The sequence below is a fragment of the Notolepis coatsorum genome, assembly GCF_963971535.1.
Source record: "Notolepis coatsorum genome assembly, chromosome: 1".
Taxonomy (NCBI): domain Eukaryota; kingdom Metazoa; phylum Chordata; class Actinopteri; order Aulopiformes; family Paralepididae; genus Notolepis; species Notolepis coatsorum.
Window position 1 is genome coordinate 80,858,157 of NC_140165.1, and position 21,905 is coordinate 80,880,061.

The 21,905-nt window shown below is 44.4% G+C and overlaps 1 protein-coding gene across 2 annotated transcripts in view; it reads right to left on the minus strand.

Moving 5' to 3' along the window:
- The window catches only part of sgms2b (sphingomyelin synthase 2b), a 67,094-nt gene extending 46,521 nt beyond the window's left edge, over positions 1 to 20,573 (minus strand). Inside the window, exon 1 of one of the 2 annotated variants that reach the window (XM_084331743.1) lies at positions 20,448 to 20,573. The gene's annotated coding sequence lies outside the window, so the exon portion shown is untranslated. Of the gene's footprint in view, positions 1 to 20,343 lie in introns of both variants that reach the window. The other variant, XM_084331744.1, reaches the window with a different exon arrangement.
- Positions 20,574 to 21,905: the final 1,332 nt, after the last annotated feature.

Below are 21,905 nucleotides of genomic sequence, written 5' to 3' on the forward strand. Positions count from 1 at the left end.
CCTGTTTTTTAACAATAATTTGTGATGCCATCACAAACACTGGCATTTAAAGGGTACAAATAAAAAAATGCCTGCACCAGAATGCAGGAAATGAAGTCTTTGTAACAAGAAATGTCCTGGTGGGGGACCCCCAGATCCCCTGCTTAAAAAGTGGCCTGACTGGGGCTATATTTTGCACTATATTTCCTGGCCTGATTTCCCCAGTCCGGCCCTGGTTAAAAGCCTCCAATGCTTATTAGTGTGTGTGCGTTTGAACGTGTGCATGTTTCAACCATACATTTCCATTTATAAAAAAATTAAATAAAAAATTAAATTAAAAGTTTGGGAACCCCTGGTCTAGTCCGCAGTGATCCAAGCTCAGGTTGAGTCCTTTTGACCTGTTGCCTGGATTGCGGGATCAACCTCTTTGGGGGTTGTCTCCCCGGTACGCTGCCTGGTCCCGCTGTGGGGGTGTAGCCTCTTGAGTGCTTCAGGGCGGCGTGCTGTAGGGAGGAAGGGCCTGCTCTTGGATGGGCCATGTCCGATACGCTGGCGATGTGGGGGGTGGTGTCACTAGTGACCGTCTGGTGGGGTCTCGATGCTCCGGCATCGTTGGCCTCGCCAGGGCCCCTTTTCCGGGGGGGGGGGGGGGTCCAGTCCCTTCCTGGGGCTGAGTCCTCCTTCGCGCTCCGCTGCTACGGCCTTGCCACAGGGTTGGGTTCTTGACCTTGCCCCCGTGATATTAGGGGTTGTAACATCACCGTTTTTTTTCTTCCCGTTCGTTCCCTAGTGGCATGTGGGTTGCGCGCCTGTGTAGTCGTGGGTTCTTCTGTGGGAAGGTAAGTCCCACGGTCTGCTCACCCTGTGCGTTGAGTTGCTAAACCCTCTTCGCACGGTCGGATCCGATTCCCTCCTGTCCTCCACTAGGGGGGTCCGGGGGCTCGGGTCCTCCCCGGTTCTGATGGTTGTGGGTAGGGATGCCCCGATCACGTTTTTTGCCACCGATACCGATCACCGATCGTCTTGAGCCATATCGGCCAATACCGATCAGATATCGATCGTTTTTAAAATAAATAAAAAATTAAAATATTTTATATATTTTTTTTTTATAAAATATATATATTATATAATCATACTTGTAGTTGTATTATCTGCGAGACATCGCCACCACGCAACAAGTCAAAATGCTCGCTATCTGCAAACAGCTCCACTGTCTGTGTGTACTCGAGTAGCCTCCAGCTACGGCCAGGATTCTCCGGAGCTGCAGCTGGACCCTATTGATCACATTCAACATGCCCTCAGCTCGAATACGCATCGAATCAGTGTTATAAGACATTAATATCAGGAGCTATCTGTAGCTACTGCTAGCCGGCTAGATAACGTTAAGACAACGCCTCAGTGAACTATTTAGTTTAATGGGACGTTTCGTTTTGAACAGTGAGCTAACGTGAGCTAACGTGAGCTATCATGCACTACTAGACTTGCTGGAGCATTTGTTGATATCAGGAGCTATCAGTAGCTAGCCGGCTAGATAGCGTTAACAATGCCTCATGTAACTGAGGGGTACAATTCCCTGACTGTATTGAGAGTATGGTATCATTAAACCACTACTGAGTTATGTACTTTAATTACTGGCCATACAGTACACAGGTATATGTGATGAACACCCACACAATAACACGGCTTAACAAAGAAAGTCCTGTTTGGAATATTTATTAGAAGAGCAGCAATATTATATTACAGTATTGAGAATTAGAGTCGCGCTTGTAAGGCGAAGAATGTGCATGAATAGGTCAAGAGCGTAAGTCCATGAGCATATTACGATGGGAATAATTAATACCACCTGTAGCATAAGAATTATATAAGGCACACTCGTAGGTCAGCTGGAGATACTAGGGGGGTTCCCTCCGGTTGTAAGCCAGCAGGGGAGAGGAATGTTCGGGAGCAAAAGTCTGGATCAACGAGGAATCAATAAGCTCCAGCTACGGGAGGCGGTACATATACTCCCCTCGATCGGCAGACAAAAGCAGCAGCTATAATCCAAGTATGCGCGACAGCATAGGTGAAAGCCAGCCAGCCTCTTCCTAGAGACGGGCTTGAGTGATGCTCCTCACGGGTAGATCCCACAGCAGTGGGGTAGACGGTTCTCTGCTCCAGCAGCCACAGTACCAAAAGCAATATAATCCAGCTGGAAAAGGCTCTGTATTCGCCGGTGTAGATTCTCCTGTGCACGGTACTTCACATTAACTAGGTCGAACTTGACGTTATTTCACTAAGCTCTGACACTTTTACTATCCTATTCGCACGCGGTTCTAAGTGCTCTATTTAGACGCAAAGTTGCTCACTTCACTTGGTCGTTGACTCGTGGTGAAGGCTTCAACTTGTTGGGTTAACTAACTGCTGTATCCACCTGCGACGTATTTATACGTAAGGTGAATAATCTAGTGCCAACCTCAGTTCTGTCTCGTATTACTGCGCAAACCTGGGCATGTTGAGACATGTCTTAGCGGTGGCTTTGAACTAGACATTGGGGGTATGGCCGTTGGCGCCTAGGGGGTCGCTGTCCAATAGGAGAACGAATATTATGGTCTGGCTTGTACCTAGGTAAAGGGATATTCCGTGTATATGTACAAAGAATATACAAGGGATATCAGACGATATACAAATATTATACAATATATCTCAAGTAATAAATATATATATTCGGTTTAATCTGACCCTTTGTAACACCTCATGTATTAAACTAAAAGTGAATAGTTGACTGGGTCATTCTGTTTAAACAGTAACGGTAGCTAACGTTAGCTCACGGAGGTTGCATGCACTAGGTTAGAGCAGACTATTGCCAGAGCTTTGTTTACACGGGGAAGGGAGGGGCAGGAGGAGGAGGAGACGGAGCGGCAGTTGTGCAGCTCCGTGTGTCGAGACAGAACTCAGCGAGTGAGATCTCCGCTAAGAATTGGATCATGTTTTTCATCTTTTTGACGATCGGTGAAAATAAAGCATTATCACCGATCACCGATCGCATATTTATACTGATTATCGGCCGATAACGATCTGTGGCCGATCGATCGGGGAATCCCTAGTTGTGGGGTGCTTCAGCGGGTACATTTGTCGAGCTTCCGCTCTGCTCAGCTCCTGTGTTCCACATAGAGCGCAGAGCGTAAGCTATAACGAAATATAACATACGGTTATCCTATAACCATAGTTATGAGTATAGCGAGCGATCTGCGCTGGACTCACTGAGGACCCTGTGGTCTTCGCCTTTGGTGGTGAAAGACTTGGGAAGGAGCTGTTCGTATGGCCACACCCGTGCTTATGTAGAGGAGCGGATGGGGGTGTACATGTACATGGAGAAATGTATTCAGTATTTAGGCTGTTATGGGATATGTTCCACATAGAGCGCAGAGCGCTCGCTATACTCATAACTAGGGCTGCAACTAATGACTATTTTGGTAGTCGACTAATCTGTCGATTATTTTTTTCGATTAGTCGACTAATCGAAAAACAATTATATAAAAAATAAAATAAAACAAAATAAAATAAAAAGAATTATCATATATATATTTTTTTTGCACTACCTATCTTTGTGAAGTGGCTTCTCAGCTCTGGTCCAGCTGAAGACAGAGCAGAGGAACAGATTGGACATTGAGCATGACCTCAGAGTTGCTTTGAGACTCTTGTCAGGACCAAACAACATCCCCAGTTATCCCATTAGTTCCCCCAAACTTACTGTCGGTCTGTTATGTTAAGCTAAGAAGTCTTCAGCTGGCTGGACCAGAGCTGAGAAGCCACTTTCACAAAGATAGGTAGTGCTAATGACTAAACGACACAACAATTCCTCGTCAACGTTTTTTTTTATAATCGACGTCGTCAATTATGTCGACTAATTGTTGCAGCCCTACTCATAACTATGGTTATAGGATAACCGTATGTTTGTTGTGTTCTTTATCAGTAGTTTATAAATGTATGTTATGGCAATTCATGATGTATTTTGTAAGTTTGGGTCCCAGGGAAACACCAAATTTCTCTTTTGGGTCTCGAGCTGAAAAAGTTTGGGAACCCCTTAATGCTTAAAAGAAAAAACACTACTTGAGCACTACCCAAGTAATTCATGCGAGTACTCCATCTGGGAAAACATTACTCATGCCCATCCCTATGCATTGCTAGCTGGCTGGTCTACCGGCTTGTTCCACCAACGCGCTTCAACTCGTACAGAACCTGATCTCCAACCTACTGAAGTCAGCCCACATTGCAGCACTGGCTCCCCATCACCACAGCAATCCACTTCACGGTTCTTCATCTGGCATTCTGTGCAACAAAGGGAACCCTCCTTCCCACGGCCAATGGTCTCTTAACTACACATCCTCCAGACCCCTCCAGACCCCTCCAGGGCCCAGACCCCTACGCTCTGCATCTCCCGGCTGCCTGAGACCCACTTATCAAAACGAAGCGGGCTATTATTCTCTGTCCTGGTTCTTTTTCAAATCAATACGTGAATTAAAAACAAACAAAACTAAAAAATATATAAACATTCTTGTTTTCTATAATACTATGTACTACTATGCTACTCTGTCTATTCTACTACCCACTGTGCTACTATGTCTTCTATACTACGATGCACTCCAAGTGAAGCCATCCCGCTCAGCACTGCTAGATGAACAACAACACTGACCCTTAGCCACCCCTCTTACCCTTAGCCATCCATCTTACCCATAGCCACTTACCCTTAGCCATTCCTCTTGCCCTTAGCCATCCCTCTTGCTGGCTTGTTGTACACAATTTGGAAGTCGCTTCAGATTATGTCTACATGACTAAATGTAAATTACAACTATTCTATTATACGAGGCTGAGAGGTAGAGAGAGTAGAGGAAACACAGGAGAGAAGGTTCTGGTGGGATCTGATCCCAGGCTAGCATGAGAACATGGTCTTTTTTTGTCTGGTGCCAAATACCTACAGTTGCTGCTGCCTCTCCGCTATTTCACACTTAAGTGTGTGTAGGTGTGTCTCCACGGATTCCATGTAACGGAACCAAAACAACTCTGCCTGAAGATGTTTTCCCTCTTCCCTAACATGCGCTATGGCTGCATGTTAGCCTAGCTTAGCACAATGAATGGAAGCGGACATGTACGATTGTATGGGTAGCCTACGCATTGTCCAACTAACACCTCTCCCGAAGGCTACCCGTACATGTCCGCTTCCATTCATTGTGCTAAGTGTGAGGGCCGACGATCCACTCCACTGGTCAAATTCGTGAGTAGTACGTCCATTGATAAAGGAAAGCAATGTCCACAGCCGCTCCAGTGCAAAGTAAAGATATCCAAATGGTTTATTTGCAAAGTCTTTCTTTACAGAAGTGGTCCTAAATCTACTTTCCTAAATATTCCTGTCAATACTACAAATACTACTACAAGTAATGTGGATCAACAGTCACATTAGGAGCACATGAGTCCAATTACACTGATTCACCACCATGGGATGGAGACAGAGAGAGACACACACACAGAGAAGGAGGGAGACAGAGAGACCACACACACACACACACAGGAGGGAGAAAGAGACAGGGGAAAAGGGACAGAGGAGAGGGGCAGAAAGAGAAATAGAAAGGAGAGAGAGAGAGAGAGAGAGAGAGAGAGAGAGAGAGAGAGAGAGAGAGAGAGAGAGAGAAAAAAAGGGACAGAGGAGAGGGGCAGAAAGAGAAAGACAGACATAGAAAGGACAGAGAGAGACACACACAGAGATGACAGCGATAGACAGACAGACACACAGACAGAGGGCAGAGAGATAGACAGGCAGACACACACACAGACAGAGGGTGAGAAAGGAAGAGGGACAGAGAGAGAAAGACCGACAGAAAGAGACACAGAAAGAACAGAGATAGACAGACAGACAGACAGACAGACAGACAGACAGACAGACAGACAGACAGACAGACAGACAGAGAGAGAGAGAGAGAGACCTAAGATAAGATAATCCTTTATAGAGTAGAGGTAGAGAGGTAGAGTAGAGCTGTGAATCTTCACTAACCTCACGATTAGATTACAATTCAGCTGTCCACGATTCGATTAGATTCTATGATGCATCTCAATGCAGCTCAATAATATATTACATCCTCAATTTTATAATCTATATTTTGCACATGGCTACTTTTTCAGGAATTAATACAAGCAGTGATATAAATTAACTTTTATTTAGAAAGTTCTTAAATCAGAATGTCAAAATAAATGTCTTTACTAGTGTTGCATGATACAGATACTAAAAGCTGTTAAAAACGGTTCAATACTCTTTTTATTCGTATCAGTATCAATACTTTTAGAATAGCCTGATGCTGTATTTTCTATGAGTTGAGTGGATGCATGACCAGAGCACTAGCTTTAATAATACAATAATAATAATATGTTTGATTTGTAGGGCGCTTTATAGTTGTGGAGCAAATCTCAAAGCGCTACATTGTAAAAGAACATAAAAGCTAGCAAGAGTTACATTTTTTTATTTATTTTAATAATCGATTATGTTCCGTCACTACATCGATGCAGAATCGTCCACGTCGCGATGCATCTTGAATCGAGAAATGTCCACACCCCTATGATTGAGGCAACAATTGTATGTGTGTGTGTGGGTAAGTGTGTGTGTGTGTGGGTAAGTGTATGTGTATGCATTTCCTTGAGAAGGGTCGTCATTCCTCCTGTATATCGAACAAACTGACCCAGAAACAGCCCTTAGTTGCACATGTCAGAAACTGTTTCTATGGCTGCAGGTTAATGGTCCTGATATCAGGGGTCTATGGCTGTAGGTTAATGGTCCTGATATCAGAGGTCTATGGCTGTAGGTTCTGTATCGTATGGCTCTCGCTCGGCGTCACTCTCTGCACTGTCCTCGCACTGAATAAAGACCACAATGTACCTTTAATCCCAATATTTGTCTGACTTGTCTGTTAGTGCTATGGGGGCTAGTTGACAATGTTTATGAAAACCGGCCCCAGACTAGGGTCCTTTGTTCAGCCTCTTAGGCGACAGAAGACCTTGGTCTGAAGCCCATTATAGTTTAACTAGTGGGCCACGACCATTAACACTGGTGATCCCTGTGTTTTCTGGACGAGTGAGCCCCATCTTTCATATCCAAATGAGAGTATTCCTCACGAGGAAATATGGGCATAGATGTTCGGTAGCGGAAGATCTGTGTTCAAGTCAGCTACAGGCCATTTGGGTATTGTGCTGGCTCCGTCGGGTGTTGGTAAAATCACCGTTGTAAAACTGTGTTAACATCTTGTTTCTCTTTTCTCTTAAAAAGTGAGGAGGGTTTCAGAACGGCGGCCTGTCTGAGTGAGTGTTATATCATTGTGTACAAGTTCAGGTGATAGCTGCTTAGCTTACGTGCTAGTGGTGGCCTACTGTTAGCCAGTCAGCTGTTAGCTGCGGCGCTAGCCTGCTGTGATCACTAGGCTAGGAAACGTTAGATTGCTGCTATCGGCCGAGGCAACTTCGAAGTCTCCCCTCTGGTCGCGTGCGCTGTTCGCTCGGCGTCTCGCGGGCAGGGGCGGTAGCGACCGACGGTTAGAGCGGCCGTTAGCTTAATGCTACTCTGTTGAACGTGCTTTGATTATAACATGTTTTAAACACTCTTGACTACGACGTCATCTTTGACAGAGGATGTTCGTCGAACCTGCCCTGGGCCAGGACGGCAAGGACTGCGTCAACAAGGGGGACCGTAGCGACAGGATGGAGCGGCGACGCTGCCCAGATCGACAACACAGTACGGCTGTGTTTACTACGGTGCCTTGAGACTGCACTTCGCTTGATCTACGCTCCGAGTAGGCAAGGTTTGGCCAGACCTTGTACACTTCTTCTGGCTTTCCCTTCTAAATGTTTTGTAAATAACGGTGTTTTCCAAAACGAGTGTTGCTGCACTACATTTAGGATACGACGCGAGTTATGTGTGAATTGTCTTGTCACTGGTATTTAGCTTCTCCATGCAAATCGGGTTGTTGTTACAGATGTGAAAATGATCTGGTTTGTTGTGTTGAGAAACATCATGTGTAGGGATGCCCCGATCACGTTTTTTGCCACCGATACCGATCACCGATCGTCGTGAGCCATATCGGCCGATACCGATCCGATACCGATTGTTTTTGATTAAAAAGAAATTAAAAATTATTTGATATAAAAAGTTTTTTTTTTTTTTTTTTTTTTATAAAATATATATATTATATAATTAGACTTGTACTTGTATTATCTGCGAGACATCGCCACCACGTTTAAGTCAAAATGCTCGCTATCTGCAAACAGCTCCACTGTCTGTGTGTACTCTAGTAGCCTCCAGCTCCAAAAAGGATTCTCCGGCGCTGCAGCGGGACCCTATTGGTAACGTTATGGTTCTTTGGTCATTTCACATTCAGCAAGCCCTCAGCTCGAATACGCATTAAATCAATGTTATAAGACATTGATATCAAGAGCTATCTGTAGCTACTGCTAGCCGGCTAGATGACGTTAAGACAGAACTTTAGTTCAATGGGACATTTCATTTTGAACAGTAAACTAACGTCAGCTAACGCAAGCTAACGCAAGCTAACGGAGGTATGAACATGGACTACTAGACTTTCTGGATCATTTGTTGATATCAGGAGCTATCGGTAGCTAGCCGGCTAAATACCGTTAGACAATGCCTACTAAACGTGAATAGTTGACTGGGTAATTTTGTTTAAACAGTAACGATAGCTAGGTAGCTAACGTTAGCTCAGGTCGAATGCACTACAGACTCGAGCAGGGGAGCCTCCTCTCAGTCCTCAGTGTTTACAAACTCTACACGGGGCGGGCGGGGCTAGGGAGGAGGAGCAGCGACAGTTTGCAGGTCCTGTGTGTCTGAGACAGACAGCGAGTGAGAGCTTCGCTTGATCGGTTTCCGCTATCGGCGAATATGACTCATTATCGGAATTCACAGATTGCATATTTATACTGAGTATCGGCCGATAACGATCGGTGGCCGATCGATCGGGGCATCCCTAATCATGTGTGTTTATATGTACCGTGTACTCACAACTAAGGGGGTTAACTAACCTATAAAGCTATGCTTAGTGACAAATGAGTAAAGAATGATTCTTTTCTCAGCCTGTAATGACAATGAACAGTGTGTTCACATATTAACAGGTTTTCCTGTTTTAACTGGCCGTATTAAGGGTAAAGTAGGAGGATTGTGTTTCCCCCCGGTTCCCTGGGGACTTCTTCATCCTCCTTTCAGACATGTTGTTGCACTACATTGTGTCACTGTGTGGTAGGGATACGATGTAACCCTTAGCTTGATTGCTGAGGTTGTGCTAAAACAGCTGGAGAAACTTTATTTTCCTAAAAGAAAAATTGTTTGGTCGCTTTCGTGTGTGCTTAGCAAGGCCTGTGGCCGATACTAATCGAGAATTATGTATTCTCTCATTATGAAAAACGGCGTGAGGGAGTTTCCTGGTCCCACGGCCTGGAATATTGGGCGTGTGCACCGCAGAAATTCCCCCGCCATAGAGTACGTCACCGTGCGCGTCTCTGTTGGTAGGACTTCCGTGTGCTGTTCAGGTCCATGTGATGGATCCGTTTCGGGGGGTGGTCAGGGCTCCTCCTCACCAAGCTCCTATTCGGGCCTTCTGTGAGTTGGGACTCCTTCCGTGAGGAGGGAGCCTCCTTCAGAGTACAGAGCCTCCTCCTCAGATTGTCAAGGTGAGTGGACCCTCTAGAAGGAGTCCTACTCTATTGTGTATGTATTTGATTAAATTCGATTATTGAGTGTGTATGGGTTCAGTGCCTCCTCCCCGGAGAGCCCTAAAACCAATTTTTTACATGGCTCAAGGTGCAATATATTCTTTTCAATCTGTACAGCTCGCGTGGGAAGTCTCTCTGGGGATTCCCGTCTCCTTCCTATGGGAGGGTGGTGGGATGTAAAAATTTAAAAAAAATGTACCCCCGGCTGTGTAGACTGGGATACATACTGTTGGTGCTTCCTTCTTTTCTACTAAAAAGAGTTGGAGTTAGGAAGTATCACACCCCTCTTGTCGTTCCCCTGGGCACCTTGGGGATTCAATGACGGGTCTAAATAGCCTGTTCATTGATGTGGGTGTGTCCCGACGCACGTATAGTGCTAGCTCGGGGTGTTCTGTAAACAGGCGACTGACTGGCACGCCTTGGTTGCTTGAGGTTAAAACGGCGTTTTTATAAAGCAACTGGGATGGAGGTTTTTCCTCTTCCGACGACCAAATCCGACGACCTGGTTTGGTTATCGACAGATTCTCGTTCATATCTGGGGGATGATGACGGAATGGATCTGAACATATGTAGAGGGGTCTCACGCCCTGGGGGTGGGCCACCGGGCGCGGTTCGCCCGAACGTCTGGGTGGCGCCTTCTTTTCATGTTTAAGATCAACACGCATATCTGCCCCTTCTCCTGGAGTAGGCATGTCGGCGTGGTTAGGGCACGGGACTGGTTCTGGTCACGCTGGTCCGGATCAGTTGAACCCGTTGTCCGCCGGGGATGCAGATCTGCTGTTCTGGTACCCTGAGGGACTTGGGCTTTTTTCAGGGGGAAAAATGCCAGGTCGGTCCGGGTGTCACAGGGTTAAGCGCTATGGAGACCCTGGTTGGGTACATTTTTTACTCAGCACTGTCGTAATGGCTTACGGCCATGCCAACCTGTACACGCTCGATCTCGTCAGATCTCGGCCGCTACACAGGTTGGTCCTGGTTAGTACTTGGTTGGGAGACCGCCTGGGAATACCAAGTACGGTGTGCTTGGGGCTGATTCTCCATTCTTTTTCGCTCCTCTCTCACGCATGGCGAAGAGGAGCCTGTTGGGGTGGTCTTTGACCTCCTCTGGTGACTCTGTGCTTCCCGTATCGCCGGGCCCGGTCCGAAGTCATGTTTCGTCGACCCGTAGGCCTGGGTTAACCCTTTTTTGAAAACTGAAACACTTGTACTGCGGTATAGCCGGTGTATACGCAGGTGTGTTTGAGTTTTTTTCTTGAGGGGTTATAGGAACAACCACCGCATTGGGTAACACCAAGGTGGTTGATTCCCTGGTGTGTTGGAGCAGTGTCAACTCCCGGGTTCACCGGTTGAGGGTGCCCCTGCACGTTCATGACGTCTGCCAATCGTGTCAGCCTTCTCTGCCTCAACCCCTCTGGGTGGGGGCTTTTTAAATGGAGGCTTGGTCATGCAACAACGCCAGCTTACGCCCCTTCCGCCGGGGCGGCTGTGTTCAGCTGTCCCCTCTGGCGCCTGTCTCGTCCGCAGTCTCCAGGCTAGGGTTAACAGCCTGTTGCCTGGTTTTTCCCCGGTGCGCTGCCTGCTTCCGTTGGTTAACCTTTTTTGTGTGCTTACGGCCATGCTGACTGCCTGTTCTGCAGGGTCAGTGTGCCAGACGGTGTACTATTGGGGGGACAGGGCCCGCTCGGCTGAGGGGCCTTTGTCCGAATACGCTGGCGATGTGGGGGGCGGGGTCACTAAGTGCCCACCTGGTGGGGTCTTGATGCTGGCAGGGGGTCCAGTCCCTTTGGTGGGTCTGGGTCTTCCTTCGCGCTCCGCTGCTACGGCCTTGCCACGGGGTTGGGTTTGCCCTTGACCCCGTGATTCTGGGGGCAGTAACGAGGTTGTTCCCTCCGTTCGTTCCCGGGTGGCATGCGGGTTGTGCGTGTGTGTAGTCGTGGGGTCAAGCCACGGTCTGCTCACCCTGTGCGTTGAGTTGCTTGAGTGCCTCTTCGCACGGTCGGGTCCGTCGCCCTCCCGTGAAGCCCCAATAGGGGGGGTGCCCTCCATTAGGGGGGGGTCGGGGGGGCTCGGCCCTCCCTGTTCTGATGGTTGTGGGGGGCTTTCAGCGGGGTGTATTTGTCGGCCGATGGCTCTCGCTCGGCCTCCCTTGTGCAGAGAGTGACGCCGAGCGAGAGCCATACGATACAGAACGTTAGGTTATGACTATAACCAAGTTCTGTTAGTATGGTGACGCTCAGCGTCCGACGCCGCTGCAGCCCTTGATCTCGCCTTGTGGTGAAAGCTTGGGAAGGAGGCGAGTGGGTGGCCCCACCCCTGCTTATATGGGTAAGCTGATAGGGGTGTGGTCAGACAAATATTGGGATTAAAGGTACATTGTGGTCTTTATTCAGTGCGCGTGCACGTGTGCGAGGACAGTGCAGAGTGACGCCGAGCGTCACCATACTAACAGAACTTGGTTATAGTCATAACCTAACGTTAATGGTCGTGATATCAGAGGTCTATGGCTGTAGGTTAATGGTCCTGATATATCAGAGGTCTATGGCTGTAGGTTAATGGTCCTGATATATCAGAGGTCTATGGCTGTAGGTTAATGGTCCTGATATCAGAGGTCTATGGCTGTAGGTTAATGGTTCTGATATCAGAAGTCTATGGCTGTAGGTTAATGGTCCTGATATCAGAGGTCTATGGCTGTAGGTTAATGGTCCTGATATCAGAGGTCTATGGCTGTAGGTTAATGGTCCTGATATCAGAGGTCTATGGCTGTAGGTTAATGGTCCTGATATATCAGAGGTCTATGGCTGTAGGAGAGAGGACAAAGAGATTAACTCTTTCACTACCACCAAAGGGTTAACCCTTTCACTGCTACAATACAGAAGGTTAACCCTTTCACTACCACACCACAACCGGTAGCGTGGTAGTGAAAGGGTTAAGTGACAGAGGTGTATTTGTAGCCAGTTTGCAAATGAAACAAATATGGATGCCATAAACGATCGGCCGCTGGATTGTTATCGGCATATATTAAGTATAAATATGAGATCGGGGCAATTCCAATAATTTGGGATGCACCGAATATTCGGCCTTTCGGCTTTCGGCCAAAAGAGTTTTTTCACCGAAAATATATCACTGAATGTCAAAGAACAGAAACAACATGTAACCTAACGCGTGTTGTTGTCATCAAAACGCGGCTTCAGTCATTACATGCGCAACGTGAGCTCTTCAGTCCTGCGTTCTGCAGCCTGTGATAACTCCTCTTGGGACTTGGGAGTAGGGGTGGGCGATATATCGAGTATACTCGATGTATCGCGGATTGTTCTACCCGAGATGTAGTACTGTACTATATTGCGAACATCGAGTATTAGTTTATATGGCGCCGCCTGCGGCCGAGAGACACTTGCAGTGCTTTCCTCAAGAAGGGACGGCGGAGCTATAGGCTAACGTTAGTGTAGTGGTCCCGAGTGTAGCTACGGCGGAGCTATAGGCTAACGTTAGTGTAGTGGTCCCGAGTGTAGCTACGGCAGAGCTATAGGCTAACGTTAGTGTACTGGTCCCGAGTGTAGCTACGGCGGAGCTATAGGCTAACGTTAGTGTAGTGGTCCCGAGTGTAGCTACGGCGGAGCTATAGGCTAACGTTAGTGTAGTGGTCCCGAGTGTAGCTACGGCGGAGCTATAGGCTAACGTTAGTGTACTGGTCCCGAGTGAAGCTACGGCGGAGCTATAGGCTAACGTTAGTGTACTGGTCCCGAGTGTAGCTACGGCGGAGCTATAAGCTAACGTTAGTGTACTGGTCCCGAGTGTAGCAGGGACGGCGGAGCTATAGGCTAACGTTGGTGTAGTGGTCCCGAGTGTAGCTACGGCGGAGCTATAGGCTAACGTTAGTGTACTGGTCCCGAGTGTAGCAGGGATGGCGGAAAATCGGTCAAAGCGGACTCCACAACACATTCGTGAGGAAAGGGGGTGGGTTATATTGACAACGCTTGACAACAGAAGTTTAAACATAACTTCATATTTATTGGTTATTCGTTTCTGTATATCATCCACTTTCCATCTCCGTGTGTTAGACTCTTCCTGTTTACATTCGAGAATTCTTAAATTATTATTAAATTATTATCACCTACGGCAGCTTAGACGATCAAAACGCAAACCTAGAACAAAACCTGAGGGGGGGGGGGGGGGGGGCTGGCTCTCTCGTTCGTTCTCGCCCCCTCTCTCTCTCTCGCTCTCTCTCTACATTCAATGATTTAAAGTAGCCAAACGTTACAGACAGTATAAATACTAACTGGATAGTTGATGATATAAACATTTAATTTCATTATCTGAAATATTCTAAAATCATTAAGTCTGCTATAAGCCATTATCCCTTTGTGTGTGATTATTATTTTCTCACAGTAGTGTGTGTATATATATATATACATATATGTGTGTGTGTGTGTGTGTGTGTGTGTGTGTGTGTGTGTGTTTGTGTGTTTGGCTAAAGTGGATAGAAAACAGTACTGTGCAAAAAAAAGGCACCCAAGAGTTTTTATATAAATGGTGTAACTGAGGGGTACAATTCCCTGACTGTATTGTTAGATATGGTATTTAATACCACTACCTCTTGTACTTTAACTTCTGGCCATCCAGTACATGATATAAATATGATTAACACTTTCCCACCTGATGAAACGAAGTCCACACAAATGTACAAATCGAATATTTAATATAGCAAAAGGTATATACAACGTTCACTTGTTTACACTTATGATTTGAAATGAGTATTCGTAGGTAAATCAACATTGAATGTCCAATCTCTGGTTACGCAGGGAGTAAGTATACAACCTGGATATTTAGGAACTATAGCGATGGTACTTAAATGATTATAGCTGGATACACTAAGGAGGGGGGGGGGTCCCGCTGGTTGTAAGACAGTAGGAGGGGGGGGTTAGAGAAGCCGCTGGCGGTATCCCATCTGGCCGACAATTTCTTGGGAGAATTCAAAGTCTTGAACACGGTGCCCACAGAACCTCGGTCCGCAGACGAATACAGCTGGACCCTCTGGTGGACGGTAGCTGCCGGTCCACAATGGAGAGACGTGAGGCGACCTCACTGGTGTAGAGCGCCGTCTCACCTGGAGTCCTCTCCGGGGGGTAGTTCCAACACTCCGCAGTGTTGGCCGTTATCCATGGAATAATCAAAGCACCCAAAGCATAATCCAAGCCGTGGAAGGCTCGCCGTCGTCCGGGTAGAGTAATCCAATATACAGGTCCAGTCGCCCTGGCCCGGAGCTCCTCGGATGCAAGCACCACTAGGGGTCTGCCCAGCCTGGTTAAGCGTCCAGATAACGTCAGGAACGATGGGGGTACTGATAACTTTATAACTCTAACCGAACGATGCACCATACATAAATAGACTATTATTAGCTTAATAGAATACGTCCAACTCGACGGTATAGTGCCAAACTATGACTATTCAACTATTAATCCACACGATATCTCAATGCCTATTCTGAGGCCAAGTAGGCCTTACTACACCACACGTGCGTCGTGGGTGAGGCTTCGCGTCTGTCACTCTGTTGGAGGGTAAAGAACTGGACTAAAAGAAAGTTCTACTTTACTTGCGCCATATATATATGCGCTATGAACAAATAGTACCATTCGTATTTCGCCAGACGTATTCCTACGCGGAACCGGGGCTTGCCACGACATGTTGGGCGGCACGATTGAACTTGAACCTAGGGGTATGGCAACCTGGCGCCAGGTTCTCGTCCAATGGTAGAATGAAACTATTATGGGCTGTTTAGTAGACTAAAGGGATATTCAGTGCATATTGTACAAGGAATATACAGGGGATATCAAACGATATACAAACACTATTTAAATATATATATATAAATAAATATATATATTCGGTTTAATCTGATCCTTCACAACAAATGGTCTTAGATGTAAATAATTTTTTTTATTAGTGTGTCAGTAGACTACTCTTAGTACATTTTCATTAAATTATTTTTTAAAGCATCTTCATGGTTTAATAATGCAAACATATGTTGCAGGGACTTATTATAATCATCATATTGGCGTGACTGTATGCATCAAAGGGTTAAATCAAGCATTTTTAAGTGCTTTAGAGGAAATGTCAAAATATCGCGATATGGCCAAAAAATATCGCAATATCATTTAGAGGCCATATCGCCCAGCCCTGCTCGGGAGTCGCGCTGTTTCTATGTAAACTCTGCGCGCAACGCGTCCAATAAATGCGTCTTTAACATGCTTTATATCCTCACCATTACTATATGCCCGTCGCGGTTAAAAACCTTTTTGATTAACGTTAGCGTTAAGCTCGCCAACAAGGCTTCCGGTCATCTTTCAATCGTCTCTCTTAAAGCTACGTCATCCCCCGCTAATAGTCACGGGAGATGTAGTAAATACAACAGTCCTTCCATGTAGGCTAGAACGCCGTGAATTATGACAGTAGTTCAAGTTTCTTTATTAGTTGTCATACAAAAATACAGAGTACTTTTATATAAAATGCTTACTGTAGCCACTACAGTAACATCATTAAGTCTGCTATAAGCTATTCTCCCTCTCATGTGTGCAGATCTTTATGCAGTTTTAAAGCACATTGCCTTTGTTCTGAATGCACTTGTTGTGGTTATCCTACAAAGAAAAGAAAATGCACTTGACTTGGAATTAATGTACTGTATGCATTCAGAAGTGCTGAATAAATGTTTTATGGACCCATAATAGTGATTATTTATTATTTAAGTTAAGTTTTGCCATAATCATATATTTTTCCATAATCAGGTAGCTGAACAACATTGGTAAAAAAAATCTATTCTATGAATCATTTGCGGCCTTTCGGCATTCGGCCAACTGTTTCCTATTTTCGGTATCGGTTTCGGCCAAGAATTTCCCATTCGGTGCATCCCTACCAATAATGCTTTCTAGTCACCGATTGCGAAAACAGCGAACGGTATCTGCGGGAAAAAAGTTATTGGTGCATCCCAATAAACAAATTACAAGTTACTCATCCTATACACTATGAAGTAATTGAGAAGGACATTGAGAAGTAGTTCAGTGAAAATAAAGGGTTGTTTTAATTCATTTGATTATTGAAGTCGATTATTTAAGTGTCGTAACTTGGTATGACCACAACTGCCAACAATTCTGGAGTTTAGTTTAATTTTAAACATGATTGTTATTTTTGACAAAGTGGACAAACTGGTCCTAATGTAAACTCTCCCACAGCTGTGTTGGCAGGTATATGTCTAAAGGGGCACTTCACAAAAGAACAATGCTGATTTATTTTACACATAATCTCACACACATCCAAAAACTGTTTTGCGCATTCATTTAGTTTGACAGTTATTGAGAGTAAATTAGTTTGAATATGGCCACCAGTGATGTCATCAAGACATACACTGAATCCTTGTGTTGTGTTAATTACAGCACCATGAAATTATGTAGATGAAAATATAGCAATACCATTACCTTGTCTTATAGGGACTGCTACCTTATCATTTCATTGAGCTGTTCAATGCCCCCGATGACAGACTGGTGGCCATGTTCAAACTAATTTACTCTCAATAACTGTCAAACTTTAAATGAATGTGTGCAAGTTTCAAGTTCAAGTTTCAAGTTTCTTTAATAGTTGTCATACAGAAGTACAGAATACTTTTATACAAAATGCTTCTTACTGTTGCGCTCCAGAGACTGTGCAAGACAAGATAAGTATGAAATAAAATAACATAGTAAAATTAGAAGTAAAAAAAATGAGGTCACAGTGTTCAGTTTAGACATATGTACAATGTTCGATGCAGAATAGACGTAGTTACCATACAATATACAATACTGTGCAGTGTACTAATATACAATACTATATAGTGCAAGGCAGAAATGGAGAAATGGGACGAGGTGCAATTTAGGTACAATTCACAGTAGGTGTACGAGTTGTAGTGCAAATCCTTTATCAATAAATATAAAGTGTAAGTGTGTTTGTGTGATCTAAAGTGTGGAGAGTGGGTGCTGCAGTGTGTTGTTTGTTTGAGTGAGTGTGTGCGTGTGGGTGTGTGTGCTGTGTGCATTTGATGGTTGTTGCATAGTGATTATTGTTCGTTTAGCAGCCTGATGGCCTGGGGATAGAAGCTTCTTCTGAGTCTTTCTGTGCTCGCCTTAAGACTCCGGTATCGCTTGCCTGACCGCAGCAGTTCAAAGAGGCAGTTGTTCGGGTGGCTCGAGTCCTTAATAATTCTCTTAGCCTTCCCCTTGCACCGCTTGTTGTAAATGTTCTGGAGGGTGGGAAGCCCCCCTCCAATTGTGCGTTCGGCTGAACGTGTCACTCTTTGTAGTCTGCTACGGTCTTGTGCAGTGCTATTCCCAAACCAGGAGGTGATGTTGCCGGTCAGGATGCTCTCTATTGTACATGAGTAGAAGTTCCTAAGGATCTTCTGACTGACTTGGAACTTCCTTAGGCGCCTGAGGAAGTAGAGGCGTTGTCGTGCCTTCTTCACAACACTGTCAATGTGTGTGGTCCATGTCAAGTCCTCGGATATGTGGGCTCCGAGGTACTTGAAACTGTTCACTCTCTCAACCGGTGCCCCGTCGATGCTGAGGGGGCTGTAGTCCTTGACCCCCGACCTCCTGAAGTCCACAATCATCTCTTTTGTTTTGCTGATGTTCAGGGAGAGGCAGTTCTCCTGACACCACTGTGACAGGTTCTCTACCTCTTCCAGGTAGGCCCTTTCGTCGTTGGCAGAGATCAGGCCCACCACTACTGTGTCATCAGCAAATTTGATGATGGTGTTGTTGTTCCGCTGTGCTACGCAGTCATGTGTGTACAGGGAGTAGAGGAGGGGGCTCAGAACACAGCCCTGGGGGGCCCCTATGTTGAGCGTGATGGATGAGGAGGTGCAGTTGCCGGCTCTTACCACCTGGGGTCTGCCCGTCAGGAACTGCAAAACAGTTTTATAGTGCCCCTTCACTTTGAAAATGCTGCCACACTTGCTAATGTACTTGCTAACGTATATACATTTTTGTATTTATCCACATCTAGCCATGTACAATAATGCTGTATATATTTACTCACTGTATATATATTTATACACACATGTCTGTATACCTGCATATACCTCGCAGTATGCAAATATAATGACAATAAAGTACAATCTACAATCATCTACTGTCTATAATACTTTTTACTGTATCTGTAGATACTATATCTATATCTGTATATCCCTTACCTACTCTTACTAGTTATACCGCTGGCCAGTATGACTTACTACCATAGTATATTTATTACCTATATCACTGTATACTAATACAACAACTCTGTACATCTGATCAGCACTATTACTCAGTAGTACTAATTTATACATGCTATATCCAGTATAATCACCTGTACATTGTATATTACTATTGCACTTTACTGTTAGATTTGCACTCTGGTTGGATGCCAAACTTTGTTGTACTGTACTTGTGCTGTATAATGATAAAGAATTTGAATCTAATAAAATCTACTTTACCATTTCATTGAGCTGTAATTAACACAGCACCTGACATCGCTGGTGGCCATATTCAAACTCATTTACTCTCTTAATAACTGTTAAACTAAATTAATGTGTGCAAAACTGTTTAGAGTTGTGTGAGAGATTATGTCAAAAGTGAATGCAGTATTGTTTTTGGTGAAGTGCCCCTTAACTTCACTTTGAATGCTGCCACACTTGATTAAGAAAGGGTGGCAACAGTGAAACATTTGTCTGCATTATAGGCTAATAAATATACTAGTATGCAGTGTCAAAAACATTTGAGCTGATAAAGTACATTATGTATATCTTATAGGGGTGTAAAGGTACACATATCCGTACTGAACCGTTTCAGTACTGGACCTAAGGTTCAGTACGGCTGTGTACCGAACGAATACAACGGTATGTTAACCACTAACGACCGCCCACCGGGGGCTGTTTTTTCCCCACAATCTAATATAAAATGTTTTTTTAACAAGTCGATTATTAATTTCAATATAGAATATTCGTTGACAGCCCTACAAGTACAATTAGTTACTGCACACTACATCACCCCGGAGTGGAACATGGAAAGCGAAACTTTCCCCCACTGTACCGAAAACCCGTACCGAACCGTGACTTCAAAACCGAGGTACGTACCGAACAGTGGTTCTTGAGTACCGTTAAGATATTATGCTAAAAGGTGAATGAATGAATGAAAACTTTATTTAACAGATTGCAGAATGGGTACAATACAGTACGGCTCAATACACACAATTGTTACGGGGATGCAGACCAGAGAAAGACGTTTGTCTTGTTTACATCAGGGTCCCCCATTTTCAATTCATAGGTGATTATTGTGCTGTAAATGATAGCTATTTTATTGCACTACTTTTATTCTGTATGTCACCCTATGGTTATGTCTATTTACTGCTGTGAAGCACTTTGGGATTGGGTTGCAGTTCTTGTATGAAAGGTGCTATACAAGTCAAGTTCATTATTATTAGTACAAAAGGGAAGGAAAACGTTTGACTTTCTTGACAAGCATGACGGCACGTGACGACACGCCCTTCGTTTACCAACCGGGAGAGAAGGAGAAGGGAGGGCAACATTCTCCAAGCAGGAAATCACATTACAACAAAAACACTCACCTGAGCCGTGTGGCCTTCCAGCTTTCTGTCCATTTCTCGAAGAAATCCACAGGGAAAAACACACATCTCTTTCATTTAAATATGTAACCGAATAGCAGACGTACCTGTTAAAACGGTGGTTTAAAAACGTGTCACCAGTAAAAACGTGTCACTTCTAGTAGTTCTAACTTCTTTCCTCTTCTCCTCTCTCTCTCCGTCTCATTAACTATGCGCGCGTGCTTTTTTTAGGTTTCGGTGTGTGGGAGCGCCAAGCGCGCGCTCCTCCCAATATCAACAAGGGAGCCGCATGACTTGGCCCCGCCCCCCACCGACATGCCCAAATATGGCACAGTCCCATGTCCTTGATACCGGTGAATAGAAAGGGGGCCTTTACTGCGACACAAAACAGCAGGTTAACCCGTTCACCGCCACACTACAGAAGGTTAACCCTTTACTATAACTCTACCAAACGGTTAACCCTTTCACTGCCACACTACTACCAAGCGGTTAACCCTTTCACTGCGACAACAATACACAGAAGGTTGAACGAATGAATGAATGAAAACTTTATTTAAGGGGAGACTACAGGTGAATAGGGTAAAATAATTAACTAATAGATATCACAATGAAACTTCCCCAGTTGATTACTTATATTAAGACTGTTTTGTATTACAAGTTTTCTGAAATTGTATGTTTAAATATGCAAATGAGGCATTATCTACTTAAATATGCACTAATTTGCATATAATTCCAGGACAGAAATCTGAACATTGGATAAAGCCATTTTCAAAATTATAGTTTCATTTTGTTGACATATTAGAGCCAAAGGTTATTACAGAGGGGATTTTGGATATCTCTTTTTATCACTCCATAAATCAGAAAATACTCCATTCAGTCAATTTTTATGGTAAAATTCCATATTTCGCCATGTTTTTAGGAATGAAATGTGATATAAATCAGGGTATGAATGCGATATCAACAAACCCTTCTGTAAATACCTTCAGAACATAGATATGAATAGAACTGGAAGGTTTGGTGTATGTGAGTGCTACTGCAGTGGAGATTTCTGGCTCAGAGTATGAGGAAAAACTCTTAAAACTCATTTTTGGGAAAACGCTTTCAAAGTTCTGTATTGTAAAATGCGATACTTTTTTTTAAACAGATATTTATAAACACAAAACCTAATCAAACCATTAGTAATAGACAACCTAAACACATGCCTGATAACTGAATAATAATAATAATAATAATAATAATGATGTTATTGAACTGAACAGAACTACACACAGGCTACAAACAGTGTAGTACAGTGTAGTACCCCCTAATAGGCAAAAAATATTTGAATAGATATCACTATGAAACTTTCCCAGTTTGTTATGTACATATAAACTAAGAAAAAATATATTGCAAGTTTTCTGAAATGTATGTTTATATATATGCAAATGAGGCACTTCCCCATTAAATATGTGCACATTTATGGATGCAATAAGGCAAAATGAAGTAAAATAAACAACTAAATGTGTGTTATTGACATTTTATTGTCACTAATTTCATAGAAGACATGTTTAGGAAGCAAAATATAA